This window comes from Chiloscyllium punctatum, chromosome 49 (genome assembly GCF_047496795.1).
Source record: "Chiloscyllium punctatum isolate Juve2018m chromosome 49, sChiPun1.3, whole genome shotgun sequence".
NCBI lineage: Eukaryota > Metazoa > Chordata > Chondrichthyes > Orectolobiformes > Hemiscylliidae > Chiloscyllium > Chiloscyllium punctatum.
Genome location: NC_092787.1, coordinates 26,422,917 through 26,433,096, shown reverse-complemented (window position 1 = coordinate 26,433,096; position 10,180 = coordinate 26,422,917).

Here is a 10,180-nt window from a genome sequence, read left to right as displayed (position 1 = left end):
CTCCTACCTGCTGAATAACTTGTTTAAATTTCCCCCAAATTCACTAATCTGTCCTCCTTTGTGTTGGAGCTAAATGTAAATAGTTTGGTTTCAAAAATCCCATCATCACTACATCCTCTCCCCAAAATAAAAGCTATTCCGACCTTTGAAAGCAGGTCAAAGACCATGATGTGTGTGTGTGTGTGTGTGTGTATATATATGGGGGGGGGGGGGGGGGATTAGAAGAGACTAAGGTTCAATGGTGTTTAAGATGGTCCAACCTGATGCTCAATGGCTAAAGCAGCTGTGTGACTACTACAAGTTTTCAAAGTGAACATGGGAGCTGTACCAGGAGAATTGACAGATTCAGGAACATCAACGCTGGGAGCGGCTGAATGAGCAGAGCCTGAAAGTGCACTTGGGAAAGAGTTGTTCCTGGGGCAGACTTTGGGGCTGTCAGTGAGGGATAAAAGGAAATGATTTTGCCTGTGAAAGGCACTACCATCAATGGCCAGCCGATAGATCTCACTTGCTATTTCAACACATCTGACGGTGAAGCTCAATACTAAATCGCGATGAGGACTAGACATGGTAGATGCAGAGAGGATGTTCCCAATGGATAGTCTGAGGATTCAGGATAGACCATTTAGGACAGAGACAATTCTCCACCCAAAGCCTGGTGAGCCCATGGAATTCATTACCACAGGAAGTAGTTGATGCCAAAACATTGAATGTATTCAAGAGGCAGCTAGATATAGCACTTGGGGCGAATCGGATCAAAGGTTATGGGAAGAAAACCAGATTAGGCAACTGAGTTGAATGATCAGCCATGATTGTGATGAATAGCAGAGCAGGCCTGAAGGATTGAGTGGCCTCTTCCTGCTTCTATGTTTCTGTTAGGAAATTGAGTCAATATTAGACAATCATCCATGTGATTCTGCATGGTTAGTATACAGACCAGGTACAGTCTCTATATATGTCACTTACTTGGACAAGTAAGTAACATCCCTTAATGATGTTTTGCAAATAACAATTTTGTTGTCCCTTCTTAGCTTTCCATTCCCCAAAAGCAATGAGCAATTATTTTGTGCTAATGAGGCACATAAAGTAGATATTTCCCACGTAATGCAGAACAAGCATCCAAATGAGATATGGTACTTGCGTTAGGGCTGACGTCGGCTGCCTTTACAGTTCTTATTGCCACCCTCCAGGCGATGGGTTACAAACATCGCATGGTGTGTTAAATTCTGATTATTGCTTCACCATGCAGTTGCTCACACTGCTGTCATCTAGACATACCAGCACAAAGTTTTTCTGCTCAAGGAAATTTCATAACTTTTGACATTTATTTAGCCTTCTACAGGCTGAAGTTTGTGCCTGGCTTAGTGTTTAAAAGATGAAATCCTATAGTAATTCAAAAAATGAAGTGAATACAAATCACAAACTGAAGGCAGTAGAATCACATGAGAAAAAAACCACCCTTTTCTGAACATTTTGAAAATATTACCCCTACTTCCCTACAAATACTTTTTATTTGTTCATGGGATGTGGGAATCACTGGTTAGGCCTGCAATTATTACCTATTCCTCATTATTCTGGAGAAGATAAATGTCAAGCTACTTTCTTAAACTACTGCAACCTTTGAGATGTATAGACAGCCAGAGGGCTGTTAGAGGGAATTCCAGGGTTGTTGCTATCTTCCTTTTGTGCCGGGTACAGCTCCAACCAGGGGAGACTGTTGCCCCCAATTCCCATTGCATCCAGTTTTTCTAGGACTCCTTGATACCATACTCAGGCAAATGCTATCCTGATGGCAAGGGCATCATTCTCAAATCACCTTTACAGTACAGCTCATTTATCCATGATTGGACCAAGGGTGTAATGAGGTCAGAAGTAAAGTCTCACTGGTGGACCCCATAGAGTGCTGAGTAGATACTTCATTTTGAAAGTGCAATCAACTGGCAATTCCATGACCTATTCCATTATTTTGCTGATGAGCAAGAATATATTAGTGGGACAGTAATTGGCCAGGTTGGATTTGTCCTTCTGCACAGGAGCAATTTTCTACTTTGCCAGTTAGATGCCAGTGTTGTAGCTGTACTAAAACAGCTTGACGAGGGGCACGGCTAGTTCTGACATACAAGTCTATTAATACTAATCCTAGAATGTTGTCAGGGCTCACATCCTTTGCAGTACCTCCTGCCTCCAGCTATTTCCAGTCAAGCAGATCCATTGAAGTTTGGCCTTCATGACTCAGGGACCACTCGAGATGGATCATGAACTCGGCCCTTCTTACTGAAGATGGATGTAAAGCTTCACTCTTGTCATTTGCACCAATGTGCCAGATTCCGCCGTCATTGGGGATTGGGATATTTCTGAACTGGTAGTTCTTTTGAGTGTTCTCCATCATGTAGCAGAACTGCAGAACTTAGATTTGTGGAAGATCAGGCAGGGAGCTTTCAAATCTTCAGTTTGTGTCAGCAGTAGTGAAATACCTCTCCCTGGAAAAGCAGCTCAAAACAACAACTACTCCAACTCTGGCTCCACCTGGAGAGAAAGACGGTCTTTTTCTGAGACCTCAATTACCATTCAATGTCTGCCTCTGCTTGAATGTAGGGCCTCTTTCACACTTGCCAAAACCCATTCCCATGTAAAAGCCAATCTCTGCTCTCTGTTTAAATGATGCTTTTCTCTGGGTTAGTGTGTCTGTAGGAATGTTTTGATCAAGGATCAGCCTACAATTAACCTCCAGGCCTGGCTGTGTTCTTTTCCTTTCACCATAAGCTGTTTCCCAAAGTCCACAAGTCATCTCCAGCTCACACTTCCCAATTCACAGCTTCAAATCAAAATTGATAAAATGGACTCAGAGTCATACAACACAGAAACAGACCCTTCGGTCCGACTGGTCCACTAGCAGTTTATTCCACTTGCGAACCATCCTGTGTGTGAAAAAAGTTGCCCCAGTTCCATTTGAAATCTTTCTCCTAGTTTTGAACTCCCCCACCTAGGGAAAAACCTTTGATATTCACCCTATCCACACCCCTCATGATTTTATAAACCTGAATGAGGTCACCCCTCAACCTCCTATGTTTCAGTAAAAAATGTCCCAGCCTACCCAGCCTCTCCTTATAACTGAAACCCTCCAGTCCCAGCAACATCCTGGTAAATCTCTTCTGAATCTCAAAATCCAATAACATCCTGCCCATAGTAGGGCGGCCAGAAATGTCCATGGTATTCCAAAAGTGGCCTCACCAAAATTCTATAACAGCAGCAATATGACATCCCAACACCTTCATTCAATAGTCTGAGCAGTGAAGGTAAGCATGCTAAATGTCTTCTTCATTGCCCTGTCTTTCAAAGAACTATGTACCTGAACGACTCAGTCTCTCTGTTTGACATCACCACCCAGGACCCTACCATTAATTGGATAAGTCCTGACCTTGTTTTTTTTAAGCAAAATGCAATACCTCACATTTATCCATTTAAATTCCATCTGCCATTCCTCAGCCCATTGACCCATTTGATCAAGATCCCCTTGTAATCTTAAATATTCTTCTTCACTGTCCATTATACCACCAATTTTGATGTAATCGACAAACTTCCTAAGTTCTCATCGGAATAAACAACAAACAAAAGTGGACCCAGCTCCAATCCCTATGGAAACTGTTGGTCACAGGCCTCCAGTCCAAAAAACAACCTCCCAATACCACCCTCTGTCTCCTACATCCAAGCCAAATTTACATCCAATTGGCAAGCCATCCTGATCCAACTTTATTAACCAGTCTACCATGTGGAACATTGTCAAAAGATTTACTAAATCCATGTAGACATCTCTCACTATGCCCTCAATCGTTTTGGTTATGTTCTCAAAAAAACTCAAGCTTGTGAGACATGATTTCTCAAACACAAAGCCATGCTGACGACCCCTAAAGGGTTCTTGCCTCTCAAAATGCATGTAAATCCTATCTCTCAGAATCCCCTCCAATAACATACCCACCACTGATGTCAGACTAACAAGTCTATAGTTCCCAGACTTCTCCTTTTCTAGCCTCCATTTCTTTCTCCACAATAAGACTGACACAAAATATTTATTTAGTATATCTCCCATCTCCTATGGTTCCACACAGATGATATCATTGATCTTTAAGGGTCCCTATTCTCTCCCTTGTTGCTTTTTTGCTCTTAAAAGTGCTTATAGAATCTCTTTGGATTATCCTTAACCTTATTTGCCAAGACTATCTTGCCCTTCAGATTTCCCTCTTGAGAATGCCCCTACTCTCTAAATTCTTTACAAGATTCATTAGATTCCAGTTGTCTATGCCTCCCGTTTTTGACCAAAGCCTCAATATCTTTTTCATCGGAGGCTGAGGGGTGACCTTATAGAGGTTTACAAAATTATGAGGGGTATGGATAGGGTAAATAGACAAAGTCTTTTCCCTGGGGTGGGGGAGTCCAGAACTAGAGGGCATAGGTTTAGGATGAGAGGGGAAAGATATAAGACAGATCTAAAGGGCAACTTTTTCACACAGAGGGTGGTACGTGTATGGAATGAGCTGCCAGAGGAAGTGGTGGAGGCTGGTACAACTGCAACATTTAAGAGGCATTTGGATGGGTATATGAATAGGAAGGGTTTGGAGGCATATGGGCCGGGTGCTGGCAGGTGGGACTAGATTGGGTTGGGATATCTGGTCGGCGTGGGTGGGTTGGACCGAAGAGTCTGTTTCCGTGCTGTACATCTCTATGACTGTATGCTCTCACCAGCCTTTCCCTTCACTCTAACAGGAACATACTTCCCCTGGACTCTTGTTATCTCACTTTTGAAAGCCCCCCATTTGCCAGTCATTCCTTTAACTGTGATCAGTCTACTCCAGTCAACTTTCAGAAGTTCCTTTCTCACACGGTCAAAAATTTGTTTTTGTTCAATTAAAAATTTTAACTTTTGTACAAAGCCTATCCTTTCCACAACTGTATTAAAAAGAATAAAAATAATGAAATGTCAGTGAGAGTTCCAACAGTGTGGGTTCAATTCCTGTACCAGTCAAAAATGGTTAAACTCTTAATTGGTAAATGTATCAATCAGTCAGAAAGTTTACATATAGTTTTTTTGTACAATATTAAATCAATGCATTTCTTAAAAGGCAAACAGTGCGATGTGCGACAGCATTCATTCAACCTAATTGTTGTCACTAAAATGTTTAAAGCTGCCATCAATTCCTATGACTTTCCAGTTCTTATTAATAATGAAGAAAATAAATTGAGAGATTCTATTACTCATGCCACAATAAAAAAAGACTGACTGAAGATTCTGCTTTCAATGAGTGATTCATTAAAGCATCAGAAAAATGTTCTTCGCAATTGAATGGCAGGATTCACCTGCCCTGAAGATACGCTAGTGGCTCTCGCCATTCAATATTCATCTTCCTGTAATCTGATATCTGTAATTTGTTAAAGGATCTGTAATGATACCAGACTGGCTGTATCGCCGAGTATTTAAATGCAGCAAACCACAGGTTAGAGAGGCTCAGACTAGTCTGAGGAAACTTAATCAGCTTCATCCCAGGGACACCAAATCGTAAGTATTGTTTGAATATTTTATATACAGCATGTTTTATGTGAAGTAAGATTAGGAATTATTCAAATTATTTAAGAAATTTACAAGATGCCTATTTAACAGAAATTTGAAATTACCAGTGATGCGAAGTACTGCCAATATTGAAATGTAAAAAACAGCCTAGTCTCTGATTAACCAAACCTAAAAGTGTCAAGTCAAAGTTAAGTTATATCTAAAATCAATATTTGGTTGCAATATGTAAGATGTTATTATGATGCGCTCAGTTACAAAAGACTTTCATCACAAACAGATTTTGGATCTTGATTGGAAGCCAGGAATGTTACAACCTTCAGGCTAGGATTCTGAAATAAATTTGATTACTTACAGTTACTTTAAATTTTAAAATAATGCATAGGAAAGGATCTTACTTGTGAAAGTTGCAAACTAAGTGCCTTACATTAGACTATTCAAAAATATTTAAATTCATCCAGAAAATCACTTAGAATTAAAATTTATATAAGATTTTCGTGATTGATCAGGAGTTTGTAATTTTTACAAGTCTTCATCAATTAAGAATATGGAGAGTTGATAACAAGATAATCATCCCTTAAATTCTGAAAGTTTGACATGGATCACTGTTAAATCAGGACATGAAATATATGCAATATGCGAATGTGATTACATCTACAATAAAAGACAAAAACTGAAATAACTCCACAGAGTCTGATATCCTGTTGCCAAGTTGCCCATTATTTATATGTGGAGAGTACTTGACACTGACCCAGCTCCCTCAGAGCCAGCTCTCAGAGGGAACAGAACCTCTTATGCTCCTGTTTGTATCCGTCAGCCAGGGCTCCCAGATTGGACCATGTTAACAGCCCCAATTGGGGGGGGGTGGGGGGGGGGGGGGGGGTAGCAGGGGTTGATGTTGAGGTCCATCTGGCTGACCTTGTTACAATCATTACATTCTGTCCTCTCCCAGCCTGGTTTCAGAGGCTGTCTTCTAGTTTCTCCTGGGGATTTTTCGCACCAGGTCCGGTTCCTCCGACTCAGCTGAGGATATGGGTGGTGTGTACAGGACTAGAGCCCACTTCTTGCACACGGAGTGTACCGGAAGAAATTCTTCCGAGGTTTCTTCAATGCTAGATGGAGAGGAAGAAGAGTCAGCATTTCCAGTTGCTCTGAGGGGCTGAGTATATGTTGTTCCTGCTCCATTTGTCAGTCGGCAGCTTGCATGTGGTCCATGTGCTTGTTCAGGACTGCCTCACCTACCTGAACTTTATAAGTCACAGGACCTGACCCTGCGTCAATGATGCCTCTTACCCATGCAGGGCCATTCCCGTGGTTTCAACGCCAAACTTTGTCCCTTAAATAAGCTGTTTCTGTCTTGTGTCTGGCATTGGTGTTCCTGATGCTATTTCACCCTCTCCCCAGGTCTGGGAAGATCAGATTTAACTTGGTGCAGAGTCTTCTCCCCATTAGCAATTGTGCTTTACCTAGCCTTGTCATTGCACGAAAGATGGTCTGATAATCAAATTGGAACTGTGACTCTTTGGTATCTATTGAAGCTGGGAGGTTGTTTCTTTAAGCCTGCATTTTGCTCTTTCCACCAGACCATTGAATGATGGATGATATGAAGCTCTCCTTGTATGCCTTTTGATATGGAGCTGAATGCCTTTTGACTTTAGGAAATACTCGAATTCCCTGCTGGTGAATGATGGCCCATTAACTGTGACTGATACTTTGAGTTGAGTCCGTGTATTGCAAAAGGCACTCTCGGATTTTCTACTGTCATCTTGTACTTGATGAATGAACTCTGTGCACGTCCAGTTATTTTGAGTGGGTGTCCAGTGACTAAGAATGGTGAGCGCACGAAAGGACTTGCATAATCAGAGCTGCTGGGGATAATTTTTGTCCTTGTTGGCACTCAGGTCGCTGCCCCATCAAGGCAGCGATGTCAGTATCCAATCCTGGTCATCCAGACAGAACCTCACGCCAACATCTTCATTTTGGAAATCCCTGGATGACCCTGATGGAGTTCAGCCAGTATCTGGCAGTGACCTTTCCTCAGGACAATCACTGTTGCTCCCTATAACATGCTTCTCCTGAGATCTGGTCTGTCTGGGCCCAGGAAGGTTTCAATTCTGGTTGTGATAGCCCGTTGGTTTCCCCCATCACCATCAGCTGTTTGTTTTGCCAGGAACGGATCTTTTTGCACCCACAGTCTGATATTGGCAACAGTGACGGAAGGGTGCCCAGAAAGTTTCAAACTAGAACGGACTCTTCCAGCAGTGACATTGCCAATGGTGTATCTGCCAACAGGAGGCGCTCAAAGCATCTGCATTTGTTACGTGGCCTCCTGATATGGTGCTCCATTTTGGAATTATACACACTTACAATGAGAGCCCACTCCTGAAGTCAATATAAGCTACTGGAAGGGTGTGGCCCTGTCCTTTCTGACTAGCTCTAGCAGGGATTTGTGGTTAATATTACAAATTTATATCCATAAAGGTATTGGTGGGACTTTCTCACAAAGATGACCGCCAAACCATCCTTCTCTACCTGCGGTAAAGTGTGGGATGCATACACTATCAGGCGCACCTTTCCTTTGGGCCATTTGTGAGCTAACACTATCCTGATGCTGTATGGGGAGACATCGCATGTTAGTGCCAGATCTTGCTTGGGATTGTGATGATCCAACACCTTCAATGATGATAACTGCTTCTTCACTTCCCTAAAGGTTATGTCTTGGCTATGAGATCACTTCCAAGGCGAAGCCTTTTCCAATAGCAGATGTAAGGGTGCCAGGCCAGAGGCCAGGCTATGTATGAACTTTCCATAAGAATTCACCAGCCCAAGAAAAGACCTGAGCTTCAGTACAGATGTGGGAGTCGGGACTCCTTTGATCACTGTCACTTTACACCTTCCTATGGGCGTATCCTGGATTGGTCAATTCTACAACCCAAGTAGGTCACTTGGGGCACCTGGAACACACATTTTTCCTTCTTAGGTATACACCTGCCCGAGAGAAACGTCTAAGCACCATGTCCAAGTTCTCTAAGTACTCTGGACTGGTCTTCACTGTTATTAGGCACGCCATCCCAGATAACTGGCAACCTGGGGGAGCCTTTGTGAAAATGTTTTCCATTGTCCCCTGGAAAATGGAACAGGCTGACAATATCCCACATTATACATGTCTTATACATTGGGACAAACCCTTGTGGCATACTTCTAGGAATCCTCACCTAACCACAATTGCAGGTACACATGGCTCATGTCCAGCTTTGTGAAGAATGGTTTCCCCCCCCCAACCACAGGCTTTGAGGAGGATGGTTCTCCCCGCTTCCCCCTCGCAGCTTTGTGAAGAATGGTTCTCTCCCTCCTACCGCCCCCCACTTTGTGTACAAGTCCACTATGCAAGGAATTGGGTATTCAGCTAATCTCCACAATAATGATGATCATCACTGTCATCATGAAGTTCTTGAGGGAAGGAAATCTGCTCTCTCTTTACGTGTTCTGGCCTACATGTGACTTTAGACTCACTTCCAGGGCAATTGCCTGCAAAGGCCATATCCCATGAAAGAATAAACAAACCTTTACTTTCCTGTACTGTTTCCAATGCAGATATACCCTTCCTTAAATACAAAAACCTGTCCCACAAACTGTATCTGGACTCAAAGATGTGGAGAACTACAACAAAACTGTAACGTAACTAACTGTACGAAGGGCTATGTGACGGATGCTAGGGTAGAAGTAAAAAGGTAAAGTTGCCACATTCCCAGAGCACCACTGGGCTGCTCTCTCGTCAGAGGGAGATTTCTGGTGGTGGTTTAATCTGAGGGTCACCACCTCTCAGGCGAGGGGAGAGGTTGAGAAGGCAGGAGCCTCATGGTCACTCAGTCAGTGTGGGAATTGAACCCATGCCTTTGGCATTACTCTGCACCGGAAACCAGTCTTCCAGCAAACCAAGCTAACTGAATCAATTTGGGCTTTTGGGTGGACATTAAAACTCCTTTGGCTATTAAAGCAATAAGCAGGAGAGTTCCTTATGGGGTCCTGGCCAATATTCATCTTTCCATCAACAGCAGCAAAGTAGATTATCTGATCGTTATATCATTAGTATTTACTGCAGCTTGCTGTGATAGTTTGGTTGCTGCATTTTCTGCATGACAACATTTTGTAAGAGTTTGAATTGACCACAATGTACTTTGAGAGTGTCTATGGATGAGGGAAGGACAGCAGATATGTGTTCTTTTGTCCAGTATGTCAATCGCTAATTGTTATTCTTTCTTCCGAGGTTTAGATGAAGGTGATGGGCATTATCTTGCTTATGAACTCTCTCACCAGCAGCTTCCTGTGTCATCCTACTCCATTAGGGAAAGAAAACTTTCGCAAGAATCAGGTGGAAAACCATACAAGGAACACACAACGTCACGGACTCAGCCTTGCCTCTGATGTCCACCTCATGAAGAAATCCTGGGGATTTCTGAATGACCTGCTGATTGCAGCCAAGGAACTGCAGGGAATTGGCCAGGAACAAGCTGGTTTCAGGTTCAGGTTTGGAAGAGGAGTCAGCCAGAAGCTGCCTAGGCTGGACTGGGAACAAGTGAAGTAAGACCCTTTGCTGATCCAAGTTCCTTTGGGAGCTGA